The sequence below is a fragment of the Furipterus horrens genome, unplaced genomic scaffold, assembly GCF_987537825.1.
Source record: "Furipterus horrens unplaced genomic scaffold, mFurHor1.1.pri manual_scaffold_7, whole genome shotgun sequence".
NCBI lineage: Eukaryota > Metazoa > Chordata > Mammalia > Chiroptera > Furipteridae > Furipterus > Furipterus horrens.
The window spans coordinates 53,903,995-53,927,554 of record NW_028327177.1 but is presented as its reverse complement, the minus strand read 5'-3'; the positions used below and the strand labels follow the sequence as shown (position 1 = coordinate 53,927,554).

Sequence of the window (23,560 nt, the reverse complement as noted above, 5' to 3'; positions counted from 1 at the left end):
TTTTGGTTCACAAGCCGGTGCTCAATTCAGTGAGCCACATTAGCCAGGGCTACTTATAACATCTTTTAGGTTAGATATACTTCTCTCTTTCTTACTCTCTTCTAATTATATATGCATCAAGCTTTCAAATCTACTTTCCAACTTTGGCTCCCAGATCTTTTCTCCTTCTTTATTCTCTTTTAAATTGATTGAAATAAAAACACAAACAGAAGATATAGTGATATAAATAATCAAAAACAGATAATGGTTAAGTTTTTCAACCATCCAGACTTGGGCTATAGTGAAAGTAGAGGTGGCTCAATTAAGAGGAAGAAAAAAAAAAACTTGAAAGCTGTTGAAATGTTCTAAATTTGTCATTTCCTGTCATAATGATTGTATTTTTTAACATTTGATTATTTCATTTTGTATAAACTATGTAAGACTCTATTTTATAAACAACTAAATATCTAGTTGTTTATTTATAAAACAGCAAACGAAGTTTCTATCACTGCCTTCTATTATTTTAGTCCTTTTTCCTTGACACTAGGTCAAAAATTCATGAGGATACTGGCCAATTTAGTTGAGTTGTTGTAAGACTTTATGGAAATGATGTACTAGGATAATTCTACCAACCGTGGCAGTCTGAAGTGACAAAGACATTAAGAAAAAAAAGAAACTTTTGTACGAAGCTCAAGGGACTCCTGAAATTAACTTTAGTTAATCACCTTTATGTACTTGGATACGTAATCTGCATGCAAATTATTGATATTAAAATTTAATTTTAAGATCTAAGTGGACTACACTGTTCTTCAAATTAATGTTTTAATACAAATTTTAGTTGGTAAATTCTGGGAATTCAGAAATAATTAAGCATTCCCTCTACATATGCTTTGATTTTAAATGGGGTTATTATCAGTTTTACAACTTTCACAACACCTTCATTATTATGGATTTTTGAAATTTAATAAATATCTTAATTAAAAAAATATGTAAGAGCCTGTAGAGGAAAACTGTTTATTCAGTGGATCTATGACAAGCAAATGAATAATATGAGAATTATTTTTTCTGACTTCAGTTTGACTTGTCTTTGAATTTTTTTAAGAATGCAAATAATTTTAGTAAATTATTTTTGTCTCTTCAAATATTATGAAAAAATATGGAAGACATATATTGTGATTTACTTCAAACTGAAATTCAGTGTTTTTTTAAAGAAACTTTGATATATAATTTTAATTATTCATATGCATTGTACTTAGAAGATAAATCATATTAAGTCAAAATCTCAAATACAAAAGCTTTGATTCCTTGTGTGAGAATATCTTTAGAATTTTTATTAAGGGTCATAAACATTGTCCTAAGGCTTGTGCACATATAATTAGATTCTGTATTGCTAGATTATTCCCTAGAATGGCAAACCAAACTGTCTCTGATGAGAATAAAAATATCCTACTCATTATCTCCTATTATCTTTATTGTTTTATGTTCCACATTTAGGTTTTTAAAACATCTGCTTTCAAACTTGGAACATGGAGTTACATGGTGATACAGTTTTATGTTTCTCCTAAATAGTAGAACATTTTCTAATACCATCTGCTAAACAATATATTTTTTTCCTATTGATTTTAGCGACAACTTTATTGTATATTTAGTTGCCACTTATAAATTGGTATATCCTTAAATCTCCTTAGTGTGTTCTTTTGGTTTCAATAGCCCTGCCTCTACCACTACATTTATTTCTGTGGCTTTGTAGGATATCCAAACATCTATTTTCTTTTCAAAGTGAGTCCCACATGAGAGAGCAACACATGCACACACAGCACATGGTACTGTCTTGCACTCTCCCATTTGCTGTCCTCACAGGCTAGTCCTCATGTCAGTAACTGACTTCAGGCTATCAGAAAGAAACAACACTGGGAGGGAGTACACTGGGAAGATGCAATCTACCAGTTTTAATCTGCAAGCTCAAAAAGTAGGGCGGGATGAGGAATAAATGCACTTTGTCAGTTCTCAATTCCAGCAGTTGTCTTTTAGTATTCTGACTTTATCATCCCACTCGATTGACCTGAGATGCTGGTGATTATTTCTCTGGAATTGGGGCAGAAAACAATTTAACAAGACAACATGGGACAAATAGAACCTAATTAGAAGTTTTTTCCACCCTCAACATAATCCTCAAGCTGTTGAGCCCATGCTGCAAGTAAAATTTGCATGAGTTCTGTAGGCTCATGCCTCCTTGCTTCCATAGTTTCATATCGTAAATCCTAGTGCAGTCCCAGCCCTGCTAGTTGATGTTTGTTACAGATGACTGATATTAATAAAGTGATAATAATGGAAAAAGAGAATTATATAACCAGAAATATTAACATCATCAGCAAAGTACAGTAAAGCATTGATTTCTTCTTTTAAGTGTCATATATTTTTTAAATTAACAATGGAAACCTTGTAGAACTTTGTTATAGGTTGAAAATATAGCAACAATAGATATTAATGCTAAAATTCAGTGAATCAAGACGTAGTTCTATCATCATTCACTTCCTCTGTAGCCCAAGCCTTTGTAATTACAGATCTACTGGTATTACAATCATATGGAGATTCAAATCTTTTTTGCACAGGATAAACTGTAGAGTGTTTTAATAAAGGGATTTCAAAGCTAGACTGAGTTAAAGTATATTTTCAACACTTGCTCAATGTGACCCTAGTAAATTAATTTTATCTTTGGTAAAATTTCATCAAGTATTTTATATAGAGTTTTCTTCTTGAATATGGTTAAGATCATCTCAGCTGAGGAGCTGAGATCAAAAGAAATTTAATCATGCTTAGGGTTTGAATGACACTGTGGAAGAAGAAGGCAGGAAACACTTTCTTCTACTCAGTAGAAGTTTTTGTTTTTGCCTTTCAGTGTAAAGAAATCATTTTTATTTTTGAGTTAGATGAAACTGCTGAAATACAGTGGGACACAGATTCTAATGTGCTCGTAGAAGAGAAAGTCATCTAATTAGGAGTAGAGCATGTAATTCTTTTCTTCTTTCTTTTAATTTTTTAATTGTATTCTTTTACAGTTGTCCCGTTTTTCCCCCATGAGCATGAAATTCTTATTGAGTAATACAATTCTGATCTGAACAAAGAAGCCAAACCCCATTTGTGATTACAGATTCTGAAAATGTATTAACATAATAAATGCAGGACACCAGTTGCCCTGTTGAAGTATGTTAGTCTTATCTGTAAGATGATCTGGAACCTGTGGTGAATACAGGGGGCTTGTCTGCCCAACACCCAGTCCAATTATCTTCCAGTTCCTGTTATAGTGAAAAATTGGAAAGCTAAAAAGAGTTCCTAAACTTTTTGTTTGTGATTTGTTTCATCAGTCACTTGCATTTGTGAAGAACTTTGACCCCAAACTGAATTTCATAGATAAAGAAACAAGATTAGGGGAATCTATTTTGCAGGTGTGGGTTTTAGCAAAAGAGATTGGCTGAGTAATGGAATGATAGACAATCCAACTACTTATTTCCTTTTGGGTTATTACTCTCACAGTAAATTGACTTTTCTATTTAAGGTATGAATGATATAAATACTTTCATCTGACTGTATGGTTGTATTAGGAAGGGGTATGTAACATTATAATAGGAAGCCATTCTCTAGCTCCTGCTGCAGTTTACTAAGGACTTGATATACACTGACTTGCTGAATCCTCGAATCACCCTGTGAATTAATTCCCATTAGTATCTCCACTTTACAATGAGTAAAATAAGTCACCAGGTGTGAAAATAAATTTTTCCATGGTCCAATGAAAAAGTGTTGGAAATAGCACTTTGGCTCAAACAGATTAGCTTTGAAGTCCTTTCACTTATCCACTGGACTGTTAATCCTCTGCTAAAGTATTTCAGTCTTCTAATGATCATGATATCAGAAAATCCAATGTCATGACTTGGACCTTAGAGAAAGTAAGCGTTTATAGTAGAACACTTTGATTCCTGGATTTGTAGTATACTAAAGCTTGAGGCTCAGTCGTCTGACTTTAGCTAAAACTTGGGAAATGTAGCAAGGAGAAGAAACACTTCCTAAGTATTGATGAGCAGTTGTGACTCTGCTATCTCTTGAAATTTGACCTGTTCCATCCAGACATTTATTGAACTGTATGCCTTGTAAGCCAGGAATTGAACTATTTAGTCCATTTGCAGTCACTGAAAGCATAATAGTAGCAAATATTGAAAGCATTTTGGGATAGCAAACCTGAATTGATGAAAAGCAATTTCAGAATGAATTGAAAGAAATGAGCACCAAATAAGTCTCTGAAGAAGGATGTAGACATTTTTTAGATAGTAATTGAGGCAACCAGAGCTAGAGAAAACAAACAAGCACCCTAAAATTCAAGAGAATTGCATTTCATACAAATAAATATGTCTACTTTACTCCTCATGGTGGCTACCAGTATGAGCACAATCTGTACGCACATTATTAGTTCCCCCGAATTGGAGAAAGGAAGCATATTTATAATAGCTTCCTTGTTCATTATCTATCTGACTTTTCATTTTAAGCCTTAGAATTTCCCAAATGCCACAGGCTACTTTGAGGTATACTAGAATATTTTAGGGAGAAAGGTTGATGGAAACACTGTATCACTTCCTTCTCAAAAAAGGAAACCAGAGATTTAAAACAGTTAACATATTCCTTAAGGGCATAAGCTCAAGGTCTGACAATAAATACTTAGTTTAAAGTTTTCTCATGTATCATTCCAACAGTTAAAGTGATGTTTTGTTATAAATATCTTTTATTGGAGAATGACATTGGAAAACAATTTCAGGTGTTACTTGCATGTCCTTTCTTTTAGGCCCTCTCAGCTGACAGAGCAAAGAATATATCTGTGTGTACTAATATGCATAAACATATATCAAATAGTGTTCTTCTCTATATATTAGTTTGTATTAATATTAAGCTAAACATAATTTAATACTAGTTAATTCAACTCTATTTCCTCATGGATTATTTTGGCTTTCACCCTTGATTATCTGTAAATTCTCATTCTAATTGTTGAATATATGCTGCCCATCATCAGGCATACATTTACTGAAATATTGAATTTCAGAATACAGGTATAATATCAGGATTTTAAACCTATAACCCCATGGGGAAAAAACATTATCAACTAAAGCACAGTGCTTATTTTCAGTTCCTTTGCCTTTAGCCTTGTAGAGTCAACTCCTTTCCAAAGTTACTTAGATCTATGCCTTTCCTGCCCATACTCATTAGTGAAGTTGTTTCATATATGCATAATACAATTAGATTCTCTTGCCACGGTCTGAAGTCCCCTAACCTCCTAAACAATTTTTTATTTTGTAAATGTTTTAAAAAATATTTTATTTATTTATTTTTAGAGAGAGGAGAATGAAGAGAGAAAGAGAGGGAGAAGAACATCAATGCGTGGTTGCTTCTTGCACACCCCCAACTCGGGACCTGGCCAGCAACTTAAGCATGTGCTCTGACCAGGAATCGAATCTGCAAAACTTTTGATTCTCAGGCCAGCACTCAACCCACTGAGCCATACCAGCCAGAGCTAAATGAGTTCCTTTTACATTTGCATGCACTAAGTTTCATACTTCATTCTGTAAATTCTATGGTTTTTGACAAATGAATACTCAGGTATCCATAATTATAGCATCACACAGAATAGTTTTAGTGGCCTAAATAATGCCCTGTGTTTCACCTCTTCATCCTTCCTGCCTTCTCTTATTTGCCCTAGAGTCACTTTTTTTTTTTAAATGACATCTGTATCTTTGCCTTTCCCAAATGTGATAAAAATTGAAGCATTCAGTATGTAGTCTTCGTGGACTCATATTTTTTTCACTTCACATGTATTACTATTTTCCTCAGTGTCTGTATGTGGCTTGATAGTTCATTTATTATTATAAAATATAGTTTTTAATTAATTCACTTGTGCAATGACATCTTGAATGCTTCCACTTTTTGACAATTATGACTAAGTTGATATAGGTATTTATGTGCAGCATTATCTATAAAAATACCCCTTCAAATCAAATGGATAAATACTTGAAAGTGCAACAGATGGATCATATAAAGAGATTATATTTAGTTTTGGAAGAAAATTTCAAACTTCTTTCCAAAGTGGCCTTACATTTTGTACATCCACTAGCAATCTAGGAGAGTACTTGTTGCTACATGTCCTTGCCAGCAATTGCTATTGTAGTGTCCTGGATTTGAGTCATGCTAATAGATGTTAATGGTACCTCATGGTCTAATTTGCAATCCTCTATTGACAATTGATATTGAGCAACTTTTCATATGCTTATTAGTCATCTGTATATTTTCTTTTGTGAGGTGCCCATTTAGATCTTTGCCTATTTTTAAACTAGATTGTTTGATGTCTTGATGTTAAATTTTAAAGAGTCTTTATATTTTGGCCCAAATCCTTTATCACATATGGGTTTTTCAAATACATTTCTTCAGGATATTATATATCTATTATATATCTATAATACAAGGTATATATATATATATATATATATATATATATATATATATAAAAATACCAGATCTCTCCAGAAAAAGTTCAACCATTGTTAATATTACAAGAATGATTTGTGCGACATCCATGTAACCTGGCAGCCAGTGAGGGTGGACTGGAATGTGCATGCATGAACAAGAACAATGACAGCTTCACTGTTTTTAAAATCATGACACAGCAAACTACAGATACAGAATGTATGTGTTCTCCTGTTTATGATGAGTATGCTTAAGCTAACAAACTATGAACAGTTATACACCAAGAAATTGGACAATCTAGAAGAGTATATTAATTCTTAAAAGCATAGAACCTTCCAAAACTAAACCATAATGAAATAGAAAAACTGAATAGACCAATAGACCAATTACCAATAGGAAGATTGAATCAGTAGTCAAAAGCCTTCCAACAAACAAAAGTTCAGGATAATACATCTTCAATGATGAATTTTTTCAAATATTCAATGAATACTTAATATCGACCCTCTCAAATTCTTACAAAACATTGAAGAGAAGGAACCCTAACAAACACATTTTTATGAGGCCAACATTACTCTGATGTCAAAGCTAGAAAAATGCAACACACAAAAAATTAAAGGACAATATCCTTGATAAACAGATGCAAAAATTCTCAACAAAATATTAGCAAATCAAATTCAACAACATTTCATCTAAATTTAATAATTACTAATGCATTAAAACAGGAACAAGAATGTTTGAGATTTTCATTTTGGGTGGCTGATAGCCTAGTCATTTATCTTGCAAACCTCAAGTATATCTGAAAGTACTATTTATTTAAAAAGTTTTTTCTATTTTAAATTGTCTCCACTATACCTAGATTTGTACTAGACAGGTTTTTGTTGTCTAATGTGGCACTTAAATGAATAAAATCAATACTGTGTAATCTGGGCATGAATTGTGCTCATAGTAGGTTATACTGATGGTGCTTTTCTGTCTTCTTCTGGTCAGTCAACATATTTCTGGCCTAGATTTCTTCCAAGTCAACTGCAAATATTCTCCTCTAAATATTAACGTAGGAATTACATAAATGTGAAAATAAATCTGTTGGAAATCCATTTAATTAATCCTATAATCAAATAAAAATAATTGTTTTCTGATTGATCCTTTTTAATTTTTAAGTATATTTTATTGATTATGCTATTACAGTTGTCCCAATTTGTTCCCCTTTGCCCTCCTCCACCCAATACTTCCCTTCCCTCCAGCAGTCCTGCACTCCTTAGTTTATGTCCATGGGTTGTGTATATAAGTTCTTTAGCTTCACCCTTTCCTATACTATTCTGAATATCCCCGTCTATTTTGTTCCTACCAATTACACTTCTTGATCTGTGCACTATTTCTCCTTTCCTCTCCCTTCCCCCTCACAGCTTATAACCCTCCAAATGATCTCCATACCTATGATTCTGTTCCTGTTCTGGTGTTGGCTTAATTTGTTTTTGTTTCTATTTTTTAGATTCAGTTGTTGATAGTTGTGAGTTTATTGTCATTTTATAAATGTATTTTTTATTTTTTTTAGTGCATTTTATTGATTATATTGTTACAATAGTTCCAATTTTTTCCCCTTTGTTCCCCTTTGTCCAGCACCACCCCTCCCGGAGCAATGCCCCCCACCTCCAAGTCCATGCCCATGAGTCATACATACCAGTTCTCTGGCTTCACCCTTTTATATATTCTTCTTCTTTAAAAAAATTAATTAATTATTTTAACAATAAAAAATACAATCCCTCCCTCTCAGACTTAAGACCCTTTATAATATTATAAAGGACAATAAGCGAAGGTCTCGAACTCGCCTAGCTGCTTCAACCTGAACATGGTCATTGTCCTACCCACCCTTGGGTCTAGAAATCCCTAATAAGAGTGAGGGTGTGGAGAGGAGGGTGGCCTTCCCACATGGGGAAAGATCGTGCAGATTCCAGGTCACTTGGCTGTCCGTGGATAATGGTGTGCTTGCTTTAACAAGCTGGCATCTTTGTTGTACTCTGGGGGCAACAGATTTGGCAACAGGGTTAAAAGACATCATTCAATCCATAACCACTAGATGACAAAAAGCAGGTATTAATTTTTCAATGTCCCACATTAGGGGAAAAAAAGGGCTTCTTCGGAGGAAGATGTGCCAGGCACATCTCACCTGTCCAAAACCCGTTTGCCCATTATACTTAGTTTGGGCTCAGGGGAATATTTTAGGTTTTCTCCCTCTCAGATCTCTGGGCCCTTTCTGTTCAAGCCATTAGGATAGAAAAGAGAAACCAGTTTTAAAGTGAAGCCCACAGACCACTCCATACTTCACCAACCCAGCCACTTAGTTTAGCCAAACCATTGAGTCTCAGGAGGCAGCGAATGGAGACAGGATTAAGTGAGGATTATACATACAGACAATCTCTCAGATAATAAGATCATAGGCTTATGTCCTTAGAAAACAGAAAACACATCTTAATTTATGTAACATAACCTACAAACAAGTCTCTAAATCTATAAAACTGTCTTATTGGAAAGACACCCAGTTGCAGGGCATTTGACATTCTTCTTGCCTGTAAATTAAATATCTTTGATGTACCACAGACATAATTTAACTTTCAAGTGAAAACATATTTTAAATGAAAAGAAACTTTAAAGGTGGTTAGCTGCACTATTTTATAGTCTACCACTGATCATTGTGATTTTTCTTGAATAATGATTTTTCTCCCTAAGATTACCCTCCTTGTCATTAAAGGTACTGCATTAAAGTCCATTTATAATTTGTCCTGTTCATTTGCATAAACATAACAAGAGCAGCAAATGATCACTTATGATCTTTAGTTTTGCTTTGCTGGAACTTACGCAAGGAACATTTAGGGTGACCTTCAGTCTGCCCTTCAGGGCACAGAAGCTGAGCCACATACCTGGCATTCAGCCTTGCCTGTACACACCTGTCTTTTCCAAGTCCTTCTGGTTTTCCATTGTGCCTTAAGGTCCCTTCCAGCCAACTTTCAGGAAAACAACTTTCATTCCTTCCATGGAAAGATTGCTGTGGACCGCACAACCAACCACAGTACCAGGCCTTTTATCTCATGGGCTTTTATTACCTTTGAAAGTCATTCCCAGTTCCCCAGGGCTTTTTGGTAACAATCAGAGCCCAAGCATGTCTCCTTTAGGCATGACATTCCATTCAAAGTCTTGGTCAAAAACAAAAAAACAAAAAAACACCTCTATTAACAACTGGTCTTATTAGTTTTATGCAAAGAAACTTATGTCATTACTTTCTTGTTTAGAATGCCAAACTCTGGAGGGATCAGATAGGGAGAAAAATATACAGTGTGAAGGAAAATCCTGTCCTTCTAATATTAACTGAACTGGCATTTTCATTCTTCATATTTTCATTTTTCCCTCACTAAAATTTTTTTGTTTGTTTTTCCATCACAGCTGTCCCACTTTTTTTCCCTCTCTTGCTTCCTTGCACCCTGTTCCCTCCTTCTCCAACATTTAGTCCCTACTCAGTTGTCCATGTTCATGGGTCATTTATACATGTTCTTTGACTAGACCCTTCAACTTCTTACCCCCCCTTCTCTCCCCCCTCCTTGTTACTGTTGGTCTACTCCTTGTTTACATACCTCTGGTTCAATTTTGCTCATTTATTTGTGTTGTTCATTAGTTTCCTGTAATAGGTGACAGCATAAGGTATTTTTCTTTTGTTGCCTGGCTTATTTCGCTACTTTCTAGTTCCATCTATGTTGTTGCAAATGGTAGAAGTTCCTTCTTTCTTTCTGCTACATAGTAATCCATTGTGTAAATGTACCACAGTTTTTTGATCCACTCATCAGATGGGCACTTAGGTTGTTTCCAGCACTAGGCTATTATAAATAGTGCTTCTATGAGCATAGGGGTGCATAGGTTCTCCATGAGTTTGAATGTTTTTGAGTTTTTTCCTTGAGGTTGACTTCCAGTTTTAAGCTATTGTGATCTGAGAAAATGCTTGATATAATTTCAATTTTCTTGAATTTGTTGAGGCTTGTTTTGTGCCCTACCATGTGGTCTACCTTTGAAAATATTCCATGTGCACTTGAGAAGAATGTATATTTTGCTCCTTTGGGGTGAAAAGTTTTATATATATCAACTAAGTCCATTTAATCTAGAGTGTTGTTCAATGCCTCAATGTCGTTGGTGTTTCTTTGCTTTAAGGATCTGTCGATTGTTGACAATGGGGTGTTAAAGTCCCCTATTATGAGTGTGTTGCTGTTATATATTTCTTGGTGTCTTTCAAAATTTTCCTTACATATTTGAGTGCTCCTAAGTTGGGTGCATATATGTTTTCAAGGGTTATATCTTCTTGATGGATTTTTCCCTTAAGTATTATGAAATGTACTTCTTTGTCTCTTTTTATGGCCTTTGCTGTGGAGTCTGTTTGTCTGATATAAGTATTGCTACCCCAGCTTTTTTTTTTTCCATGTCCATTTGCTTGAAATACTTTTTTCCATCCCTTCACTATCAGTCTGGGTCGATCTTTTGTTCTAAGGTGGGTCTCTTGTAGACAGCATATGTGTGGGTCTTGCTTTCTAATCCATTCAGCTACCCTATGTCTTTTCATTGTAGTATTTAATCCATTTACATTTAAGGTTATTACCGATAGGTACTTATTCATTGTCATTTTTTCCCTTTGTACTTGTGTTTCTCTCTGTCTCTCTCTATTTCTTCATCTTCTTAAAGCAGACCCTTTAGCATCTCTTGCAATGCTGGTTTGGTGGAGATGTATTCTTTTAGCCTTTTTTTTGTCTTGGAAACTCCTTATTTCACCTTTCATTTTGAATGAGAGCCTTGCTGGGTAGAGTATTCTTGGTTGTAGGCCTTTGTTTTTCATTGCTTGGAATATTTTTTGCCATTCCCTTCTGGCTTGTAGTGTTTCTGCTGAGAGGTTTTGCGCCTCCAAATGAACTTAACATATTATCTATGTATTTTCTCTTTATGAACATTTCTTAGACTCTAAAATTAAAGCCGAGAATCCATACATATTTGAATGAAATTACTTAATTTAATTCAAAGAATTGTCTTCACCTTCAAAAAAATCACAGAAAGGCGGAACTCAAGTTAAATAACCTGTATGTTATAAAATATCCATGTCCTATTTCTGAATAAAGAAAGACTTGTACAGGATTATGTATTGCTTGCTGTCTAATAACTCAGATGGTCAGAGACACTTCATTAAATTATCTATTTTTGAATATCTTAATCCACTCCCTTCCAGAGATAGTCTTGTAAATATTAAACTTTGTGCTATAAGCAGTATTAGCTGAAAAGCTTGAATAGAAAACAAACTAGTAGTTTTAACCTGAATATTTTAAGCTTAAAATTATATAGCTATATATGGTATGCTGCATATTAAATTTAATGTTTAAAGTAACAAATATACCTGGCAAGCATTCAGCCAAACACCCTTTCATGAAAAGATATTGTCCTTCGTATAAAAACGTAATGAAATTTTATTTAGGAGCCAATGTCTGGAGATAGTATTAGGCCTATGGAACTTGAAATTCCAAGTAAAATCTGTTGTTCTATTAAGAAAAACAAGATTGGTTTTTAAACTATTGAACTGTGCAGCATATACAAAAGTGCTTAGTATGACAAAATTACCAAAATAAAAACACTTTAAAGGTTATTTGGTTCTAACAATACTAACTGTTCTGTACTTGTGAATACTTTAACATTTGCATTTTAAATTTTATATAAATGTTTTTGTTTTAAAACGTTAAAAAAGCCCACAAAAATAGTTTAGACCATAATAATCAGTTATTTTTCATCCTGGTTAGCTCATCACAAATACTCAGCTCTACTAAAATGTATAATTGAATATATCCATCGCTTTATTCATTGTGTGCTATACAAGACCCTAAGACAGGCTGCCAACAAACAGGACAAGGGCAATTTTCTGAGAGCCATCGGTCAATATAATGGATGTGAAATTTATGCATGCAAGGTAACTGCCTGAGCTTGTTTCCAGTTACATAGTCATTGATACAAACACTACAGATTTTATCTAGTTCACTGTCAATATTGTTATGCTCATAGTTCCAGGTAGAAAAATTATCAATCTGCCCTTTGGTTAAACCATGTATGTGATTATCATCATCACCTTCATGTAATAAAAAGAAGTGAGCAAAGCGAAGAAGAGGTAAAGTTCCAGTGTCCACTAAGGTATTTGAATTTCCCAACTGCCTACTGCTTCTATCCCTGTTTTGGGTATTCAGCTGGATGGTCTCATTTTCACCACTCATTCCAGTGCTGTCTTTTTGGGCCCACCTGTCCTGAGGCAAACCTCCATGGTGTTGGTTGAAGTCATTCACTGTACCCAGGTTACTTAGTTCTGAGTGCATCTCTGGTAAGTGCTGACCATTTCTCTGAATCTCTGACTTGGATTTGGCCTCCATTAGAGAACTAAGTTCTCCAAATCCAGTCATGATCTATCTTAAAATCGACAGAAGAGCCACTGAGGGTAGTTCAACAAGCTCATTTTCAGATATTCTATGAAGAGGAACTGTTATGGTACTAACATAGGTTTGAATACCTGACCGCTCTAAACGAGAAATAGTTCAGTGAAAGCCCCTGTTACTACTTTCAATGGTAATTGTGCTTTCTGTGAACCCTGCTCTAGATTGAGTGCTATTTACAATACTATCCTGATCTCTGTTATCTCCAAGATGAATCCTTCTCACTTGAAGTTCCAGTGTGATTGCTGGATGTCGTGCAGCAGTTGAGGGTTTGCTAGATTCTTCTCCTTCTTCTACTGTTATTCTTGACAGAAGCCTTGAGTTAAGAGAATGGGGTATATGCTGTACCTCTGCATGCTCTATTTTGTTCTAAAAGGACATGAGTTGTACCTCTCCTCTTCCTAACAGACCTTCTAATGGTTTGTTGTACAGGTATACCTTCCCCTTGTGAATTAACAGTGCCACTTTGTCTTTGAATTGGTGAATGGCTTCGACTATTGAAAGTAGACCGTAATCTTATTGGGTCTAATCTTTGGTTTGTATTCCTCACTGTAACATTACTTCTAGCTCCATTTTCCCAAACATGTTCTGCTCCAAATTGCTGCCTCTCCCTTTGTCTGAGTTCCCTACCACCTGACTGGCTTGTGTGACTACTGAAATTAGCACGTGAAGCCCTAGTTCTAGGAATGCCAACTGCTCCCCCAGGTCCATTTCTTAATCTTCCCGATGTTGAAAAAGATCCTTCTACTGAATTCTGCCCGCTTGAGCCAATCCTAGTTCTTGGAATGTTAGAACTACTACCACTGAAATTCACTGAGGTTTGGCTTCTTGTTCACCTAGCCACAGTACTAGTTGACCTTTGCTGTCTATTTGTAGTATGATCACTGCTAATATCTGAAAGTGGAATGTCTGTATAATCTTCATTACGAGTTTCAAATCCTCTATTCTCATGACTGATGTGGATTTCCAGACTAAGCTGAAACTCTCCATTATTAGGGTTTGTTCAACTCACAGCTCTTCAAGTTTGGTTCCTATTTTGTCCACTTTGAATTGCATTGCCTGTATGACTAAAGGTATTCAACCATTCTAGCAGAGAATCTTCATTTGAAGTTTCTCTAGGGACTTCTGAGTCTCTGGTATTTGTCCCATTTCTCAAGTCAGGCTGAGATGCTAGTTGTTCCTTGACTCTATATAACCACTGTTGTAGTACTTTTGATGTTATTTCTCCTCCCCAGAACCTGGGTTGTCTTCCTCCTGCCCGGAGAAAAATCTGTGATGGGTGGCTGTCCTTTCAGATCCTGGCGGCTGTGACAGGGATGCAATAGGGGCTTTCCCCAGAGGCTGCTATGCCTCTAATATCTACTGAAGAAACAGGCCAGAAACCCTTGCTGCAGCTTGGGTTCATCCAGACGGAGGGAGGTTGTGAAGGGGAAATGGCAGACCCAGCCCTTCTTCCCCACAGCCGGGTCAACCGGCTCCTTGCAGAGGAGAGTTGTTGTAATTTTTAATGTTCATAGTTTTGATCTTCTTTTTCTTAAATAAGTCCCTTTAACATTTCATATAATAAGGGCTTGGTAATGATGAACTCCTTTAGCTTTTCCTTGTCTGGGAAGCACTTTATTTGCCCTTCCATTCTAAATGATAGATTTGCTGGATAGAGTAGTCTTGGTTGTAGGTCCTTGCTTTTCATCACTTTGAATACTTCTTGCCAGACCCCTTTTGCCTGCAAAGTGTCTTTTGAGAAATTAGTTGATATTCTTATGGGAACTTTTTTGTAGGTAACGCTCTACTTTTGTCTTGATGATTTTAAGATTCTCTCTTTATCTTGAACATTTGTCATTTTAATTTTGATGTGTCTTGGTGTGGTCCTCTTTGGGTCCAACTTATTTGGGATTCTCTATGCTTTTTGGAATTGTATGCCTATTTCCTTTGCTAAATTAGGAAAGTTTTTCTTCATTACTTTTTCAAATAAGTTTTCAATGTCTTTCTATTTATTCCTCTTCTGTGGCACCCCTATGATTCTGAGTTTGGTACGTTTAAAGTTGTCTCAAAGGTTCATAATCCTCTCCTCATTGTTTTCAATTCTTGTTTCCTCTGTCTATTTCAGGTGAATGTTTATGTCTTCCTTTTGTTCCCAGATGTTAATTTGAATCCCAGCTTCCTTCCCATCACTGTTGCTTCCTTATATATTTTTCTTTATTTCACTTTGTATAACCTTCACTTTTTCCTTTATTTTGTTGCAATACTCAATCATTTCTTGAGCATCCTGATTACCAATGTTTTGAACTCTACATCTGATAGGTTGGCTATCTCTGTTTCATTTAGTTCTTTTTCTGTTTTTTTTTTCCCCTGTTCTTTCATTTGGGCCATATTTCTTTGCTTCCTCAATTTGGCAGCTTTCCTATGTTTTTTTCTGTGTCTTGGATAGAGGTATTTTGACTCCATGTCTTGGTAGTATGGCCTAATGTAGTAGGTGCCCTGTAGGGTCCTGGGCCACCACCTCCCATATCACCCAAGTGGGGTACTTGAGGTGCACCCTTCATGAGGACTGAGTACACTCTCCTCTTTTAGTTGAGCCTTGGTTGCTGTTGGCATATCAATGGGAGGGATTTGCCCAGGCCAGTCAGCTGCAAGGACTGACTGTGACCACTGACCACAAACTTCTGCCTTCCACAGAGGATCAGTTGTGCAGGGGCAGGGTTGTGGTGCTCTGACATGATCTGTAACTGTCCACTGGGTGTTCTGACTCTAGGGTTTTCTGGATGACACAGGCAAAGATCAACTCCCACCTGTGCTGAACTTGGAGCTTCCCAGGTGAAGCCAAGCTGTGAATCTAGGCTGGCTGCTGGTAGTGCTGGGTGTGGAGCTCACCGAGGCCAGATGTTGCTTGTTTGATAGTGTTTAGGAAGTTGTGGAGCATAAGCCAAGACCAGCTATTCATATGGAAAAGTAACATTGGAGGGCCTGTAAGTTGGGTGGGGCAGAGTCTCTGGGGATCTCCAAGATGGGTCTTACCTGTTAACCAGGTTGATGGAGTCTCAGATATGGCACAAACTTGCTGGCTCTGTTGGGGGAGGGTTTAGATAAGAGACAATGGCCTCTGATTGCCTTCAAGCCAGACACTTCAGTTTCTCCCTGTATACCACTGTTGCCTTTCAAGCTGCTATCCTGTTGCTGGAGCTCAGATGGAGTGAGAATAAGTCCATGTGTGGATTCTTTAAGGTTAATTGCTTGGGGCTCCAGCAGTTTTTTTCACTGACTCAATCCCACTGGTTTTTGCAGCCAGAAGTTGTGGGATTTATTTTCTTGGCACTGGAACCCTGGTCTGGGGAGCCAGGTGTGGGGCTGGGACTCCTCACTCCTGAGATATTCCTCCTGAATTTTTACCTACCACATGTGAATGAAGACCAACCTTTTCTGCATCTGCACCACTCCTATCCATCTCAATTGTTGTGCTTTCTTTAATTCCATAGTTGTGAGACTTTCATTCAACTCACTTTACAATGTTTTTGACTGATGGGTGTTCTATGTTTTAGTTATAATTTTTATGTTTTGTACAAAGAGGCGAGCCATGTCTGCCTACACTGCAATCTTAACTGAATCCTCAGAAATAATTTAATGATAGTAACTTCATTGATAAATGGAGTTGAACTATGGTTAAATAATAAAATGATTCCCACCACTTGATTTGTAATGCTCAAGGATTTATTCAAATATTTAAAAGGAGAATTGCAACAATACCAACAATTATTTTTAAAGGATTGGTTTCATGGTACTTTAATTCTTCAAAGTGGCAGGGTAAACATAGAACAAGAATATAAGCTAGTCCAATTTGTACACTAACTTTGTACTAATTGACTTTGCTCTTAGCCAAATTATGTATTTTCCCAGACTCCATATGCAGAGTAAAAGACTCTTACAATGACTGAAATTCATGCCTCAGTAATTTTAGGTCTAATGCTTTAGAATGTTATTTAACAATACTCAGTGAAGAAAGAAGGTGTTACAAATCAGACCAAAAAATGTAATATATTGTAATTAGGACAAAATATGTTGCTTTTAGAACTATACACAATGGATAACTTTTTGTAACATAGTAATATTCAGGAAAAAAAACTGAGTATAAAGTAATTTGAAGATTTATTGTTTAGTATCAGGAGGAGACCATAAGAAATCTGTTTGATTTCAACAATAAGGAGGTGTTTAAACAATGTATTTTTATTCTAGTCCATATCCACACTCTATACAATGAAAACTATTTCTGACATTTGAGCAGACTTTGATAAAATCTTTATAATCAGAGAACTTTATAGAAATAAAATAATTATCAATGAAATGAGCTATAATATTGAAACTGATTTTTCTTAAATTGTTTTATTTTCATAAGTAATGCTGTGATACAAATATAAAATCTTTTTGTTTTAATGGTTTAAAAGAATTTACACAATACATAGTATCAGAGATCCAGTTCTGAATTTTATTTTCCTGTTATTTTATGTCTCTTAAATTCCTAGTATATGAGTTAACTTCTGTGAACAAGGCTACTTCTCTCAAGATGCTCATATCGCTAAATGAGAAATAGAAAATAAACAAGTAAAAATAAGTGAGAAACTGAATTTGTGAACTGTAGTAAACTTCTGAATTTCTTCAGGGATTTCAGTAATTGTTAATAAATATAAATGTCTTATTATAAAATACAAACAACACTGAGAGAAGTCCAGAAATATCTTTCACTTAAAAGTAGTAGGTTTATCTCTTAGTCTCCCTATCAGCACACTTATTTATACACACTTAGTAATTTCTTGAACATTATGTATTTTTAACTTCCATTGTCATAAGAAAGATAGCCATTCAAACAATGCAGCTCTGTTGCCTAGGCAACACTTTTCTTTCTTGTATTCATCTGGTTCCAGAAAAGGAACAATTTAACCACTAGTAAAAATGTGCAGATTATATCGCTAATGAATAACAAAGATTCTATTCAACCGGATTAATAAAATTCCCTTGTAGGACAAATGCTTTTCTATAGAACAATATAAAAAGTAGTTCTGAGATGCAAGATTACATAGAGACTGTAATATATTCACTCAATACAAATTGGGGATTCATTAGACAAACATTCATTACATATATAAGGTATAAATATAAATATATTTAACCCTCATGCTCTAAGAAATCATGAGCTAGTAAGACAGAAGAATAAAAAAATACTTCACCATAGAAATAAGTATTCTGCTTTTTTATTGTAAGTTGCTACAGTGGTTTGAGATAGCTAATTCACATCTCTGCTATGTTGTCTATTCACTAAGGCTGTGTGTATGTATATATATGTGTGTGTGTGTGTAGATATATGTGTGTATACACACACACACACACACATTATGTTCTTCGTAGCAAAAAAATTCAAATTCAAAACTGTCAAATAGAACAGATCACACATGGTTTCTCCATGAGGCAGTGTGATTGGCAGGAGTTCAAAATTACCATTTACTTCCTTTGAGCAGCTGTGTTTTAAGATCAAGCTAAGTGATTTGGATAGAAGCTTTGGTTTTAATATTCTCTGCATTGTCCTGTCAGAGACTGTATGAATGCAGCTAAGGCACAATTTTAGCCTGCTTATACATGGTGAATAATATTTCAATGATGCCTCTCCGAATAAGCTTCCTTTGTAAACAACTTTTCTTTTTCCTCTAATCTGCAATAATAATTTGTTGCCTTTACTGTTTATGAGGACCCTGCTATAATTTCCTATGTACATAGATATTATATTTCCTGTTAAAGTGTAGATACATACATATCTTTGCATATGTGATAAGACCAAGCATGCTTGTCATGCACAGAAGACACTTAATAAATATTTCTAAAAGGGAAAAATAAACCAACAACATTGTGTCTGTGTGTGTAAGTTGCAACATTTAACATCTGAACAGGATTCATCAATGAAGTATCCCGTATAATCATTTCTTTCAAATGGTTCTTTTTTACCAACTTATATTCTTATGATTAAATATTTAATGGTAAAACAAACCCAGAGGGAATGGGAGTAGTACACATTAAATCACTTCTAAATTATGTTAATGTTGGTATACTATATGCCAATTTTTGTGAGGAATTCCAGGAATATTTTTGATGTGGGTCTACATAGTGATAAGTTGATCTGAAAATAATATAAAGTGTGTTTCCCTTAAATGACTGAAAGAATGATATGCAGCTTTATTTTCTGTTATAGTATTAAAAATAAATACAAGTCCTAGGAGCACCCAAATATCTAAGGAAAATACTAGAGGACTACAGAAAGGATATCAACAGCAAAACACTCATAGTAGGGGACTTTAACACACCATTATCAACAATAGACAGATCTTTAAAGCAAAGAAACACCAAGGACATTGAAGCATTGAACGACACAGTAAGCCAAATGGACTTAATTGGCACATATAGAACTTTTCACCCCAAAGGAGCAAAATATACATTCTTTTCAAATGCATATGGCACATTTTCAAAGATAGACCACATGGTAGGACACAAAACAAGCCTCAACAAATTCAAGAAAATTGAAATTATATCAAGCATCTTCTCAAACCACAATGCCTTAAAACTAGAAATCAACCTCAAGGAAACAACTCAAAGACATTCAAACTCATGGAAAATGAATAAAATAATATTAAATAATGAATGAGTTAACAATGACATCAAGGAAGAAACCAAAAAGTTTCTAGAAACAAATAATAATGAACACACAACAACCAAAAACCTGTGGGACACAGAAAAAGCAGCCCTGAGAGAAAAGTTTATAGCAACACAGAACTACCTAAAAAAGCTAGAAGAATCACTAATAAAAAATTTAACCCTACAACTACAAGAACTACAGGAAGAACAACAAGCAAAGCCCAGATCAAGTAGAAGGAAGGAAATCATCAAGATCAGAGCAGAATTAAATGACATAGAGACTAAACTAACACTTCAAAAGATCAACAAAAGTAGGAGCTGGTTCTTTGAAAAGATAAACAAAATTGATAAGCCTTTAACCAGGCTCATCAAGAAAAAAGGAAAGAAGACCCAAATAAACAAAATTAGAAATGAAAGAGGAAAAATTACGACCGATATCAAAGAAATACAAAGGATTGTAAGAAATTACTAAAAACAACTGTACGGCAAGAAATTTGACAACCTAGAGAAAATTGACAAATTCCTGGAAACATATAATCTTCCAAAACTGAATCAAGAAGAAGCAGAAAGCCTGAAAAGATCAATAGCAACTAGTGAAATTGAAGCAGTAATCAAAAAACTCCCAGTACACAAAAGCCCTGGACCGGATGGCTTCACAGGTGAATTCTACAAAACATTTAGGAAAGAACTAACTCCTATCCTCCTCAGACTATTCCAAAAGATCCAAGAAGAGGGAAGACTCCCAAACTCATTCTATGAAGCCAGTATTACCCTAATTCCAAAACCAGGTGAAGACACAACAAAGAAAGAAAACTACAGGCCAATATCACTGATGAACATAGATGCTAAAATCCCCAACAAAATATTGGCAAAAAGGATTCAACAGCACATTAGAAAGATCATACACCACGATCAAGTGGGATTCATCCCAGGGATGCAAGGATGGTTTGATATTCACAAATCAATAAACATAATACACCACATAAACAAAATGAAAGAAAAAAACCACACGATCATATCAATAGATGCAGGAAAAGCATTTGATAAAGTACAACACCCATTTATGATGAAAACTCTCAGCAAAATGGGAATAGAGGGAACATACCTAAACATAATAAAGGCTATATATGAGAAACCTGAAGCCATAATCATAATCAATGGACAAAACCTGAAAGCATTCCCCCTGAGGTCAGAAACAAGAAAAGGATGTCCACTCTCTCCACTCCTATTCAACGTAGTGTTGGAAGTTCTAGCCACAGGAATCAGACAAGAAAGAGAAATAAAAGGCATCCAAATTGGAAAAGAAAAAGTAAAACTGTCATTATTTGCAGATGACATGATAGTTTACACAGAAAACCCTATAGACACCACTAAAAAGTGACTCGACCTAATAAGTGAATTCAGCAAAATAGCAGGGTGCTAAGTCAATATTCAGAAATAGAAGGCATTTCTATACACCAACAAAAAAAGTCAGATATAGAAATTTTTTAAAAATTCCCATTTACTATAGGAACAAGAAAAATAAAATACCTAGAAATAAACTTAACCAAAGAGATAAGAGACTTTTACTCAGAAAACTGCCCCTGGCTGGTTTGGCTCAGTGGATTGAGCGTCGGCCTGCGAGCTAAGTGTTGCTGGTTCGATCTTCCAGTCAGGGCACATCAGAGAAGGAAAACTCTGACTCCAAAAAACCTCCGCTGCCTTGCGGCATACCTCTTCAGAGGAAAGGCTAAGGGAGTAAACCCCGACAGAAAATCCGGAGCCGGAGTCCCTAAGGCGGTTTGACGTTGTAGTCAACACCGGCAACTCCTGCAGCGCACCTGAAGCCAAGCTGTATTGACTCCGTCTTTCCCTTGGACCCTTCAGCTGCGAAGAGAGGGGGGGTCTGCTGCATGGGCAACAGCAGACCCTCCATATCACCCTGCCCAGGCTCTGTAGCTTCAGCTTCACTGGAGAGGACACTCCAGCGTCATCGCAAGATGTCAATTCAACACGGGAGGAGACAGATACCGTGTCACTCCCGAGTCGGACTGCACAGCCATTCTCGGCGGTGCAGATAGACTCTTAAGAAGCTACACCATCGTCTCTCGAGACGGACGGCTGCCGACGACGACGACTCAGAAAACTACATATCTCTGAAGAAAGAAACCAAGAAAGATACAAATAAATGGAAGCAAATACCATGTTCATGGATGGGAAGAATCAACATCATTAAAATGTCCATACTACCCAAAGCAATTTATAGATTCAATGCAATCCTATTAAAATATCAATGACATTTTTCACAGACCTAGAAAAAATACTTCAAAAATTTATATGGAATCAAAAAAGACCCCCCAAAACCACAGTAATCTTGAGACATAAGAACACAGTAGGAGGAATCACAATACCTGACATCAAACTATACTACAAAGCCACTGTGATCAACACAGCCTGGTACTGGCATAAGAACAAACATATAGATCAATGGAACAGAATAGACAGCCCAGAAATAAACCCAGGTCTATATGGTCAACTAATATTTGACAAAAAAGGAAAGAAAGTAAAATGAAGTGAGAAGAGCCTCTTCACCAAATGGTCCTGGAGAACTGGACAGGGACATGCAAAAAAGTGAAACTAGACCACCAATTTACACCACACAGCAGAATAAATTCAAGGTGGATAAAAAACTTAAATGTAAGCTGTGACGCCATAAAAATCCTAGAGGAAAATATAAGCAGGAAGATTTCAGGTATTCCATGTAGCAATATTTTCACCAATAGATCTCCTAAGGCAAGAAAAATAGAGAAAATGATAAAGAAATGGGACTACATCAAACAAAAGTGTTTCTGCTCAACAAAAGAAAATATCAGCAAGATGAAAATGAAACCAACCATATGGGAAGATATATTTGCCAGTGATACCTCAGACAAGGGATTGATCTCTAAAATATATAAAGAACTTATACATCTCAACACCAAGAAGCAAACAGCCCAATTTAAAAATGGGCAAAGGACCTGAAGAAAAACTTCTCTAAGGAGGATATACAGAGGGTCCATTGACATATGAAAGAATGCTCAACATCACTAGCCATCAGAGAGATTCAAATAAAAACCACAATGAGATACCAATTTACCCCAATCAGAAAGGCTGTCATCAACAAAACAACAAACAACAAGTGCTGGTGAGGATGTGGAGAAATTGGAACCCTAGTGTACTGTTGGTGGGAATGCAAACTGGTGAAACCATTTTGGAAAACAGTGTGGAATTACCTCAGAAAACTAAAAATGGAACTGCTTTTGAACCAACAATTCCACTGCTAAAACTATACCCAAAGAATCCTGAAACCTCAATTCAAAAGAACCTATGCCCCCCTATGTTCATAGCAGCACTATTTACAATATGGAAGTGCTGGAAACCACCTAAATGCCCATCTGTAGATGAGTGGATTATAAAACTGTGATACATTTACACAATGGAATGCTATGCAGTAGAAAGAAAGAAGTAACTCCTACCATTTGCGACAACATGGATGGAACTAGAGAGAATTATGCTTAGCGAAATTAGCCAGGCAATGAAAGAAAAATACCATTTGATATCAGCTAATACAGGAGACTAATGAACAACACAAACAAATTAACAAAATTGAACAAGGAACAGAAAAACAGCAGGTGGCAGAGAAGGGATAAATATGGAAAGGGTCTAGTAAAGGAACTAGTATAAATAACCCATGGACAACGGGGTGGGGAATGACTGTGGGAGAAGGAGTGGACTGTGTCGGGGGGAGAAATGGGGAAAAAATGGGACAACTGTAATAGAACAACAATAAAATTAAATTTAAACCTTAATAAAATAAATAAATACAAATTCTGTATTCTTTTTATCCTTAATGGACCAGAAGAAAATTGGATCACTTTAGACAAGAAAATACTCATTATTTG

At 35.6% G+C, this 23,560-nt stretch overlaps 1 protein-coding gene and 1 pseudogene across 1 annotated transcript in view; one reads left to right on the top strand and one right to left on the bottom strand.

The window, feature by feature from the left end:
* The window catches only part of SNTG1 (syntrophin gamma 1), an 850,024-nt gene that overhangs the window by 237,328 nt on the left and 589,136 nt on the right, over positions 1 to 23,560 (top strand). The gene's annotated exons all lie outside the window — the stretch shown is intronic.
* On the bottom strand, positions 12,348 to 16,413 carry LOC150004465 (E3 ubiquitin-protein ligase RNF6 pseudogene; annotated as a pseudogene).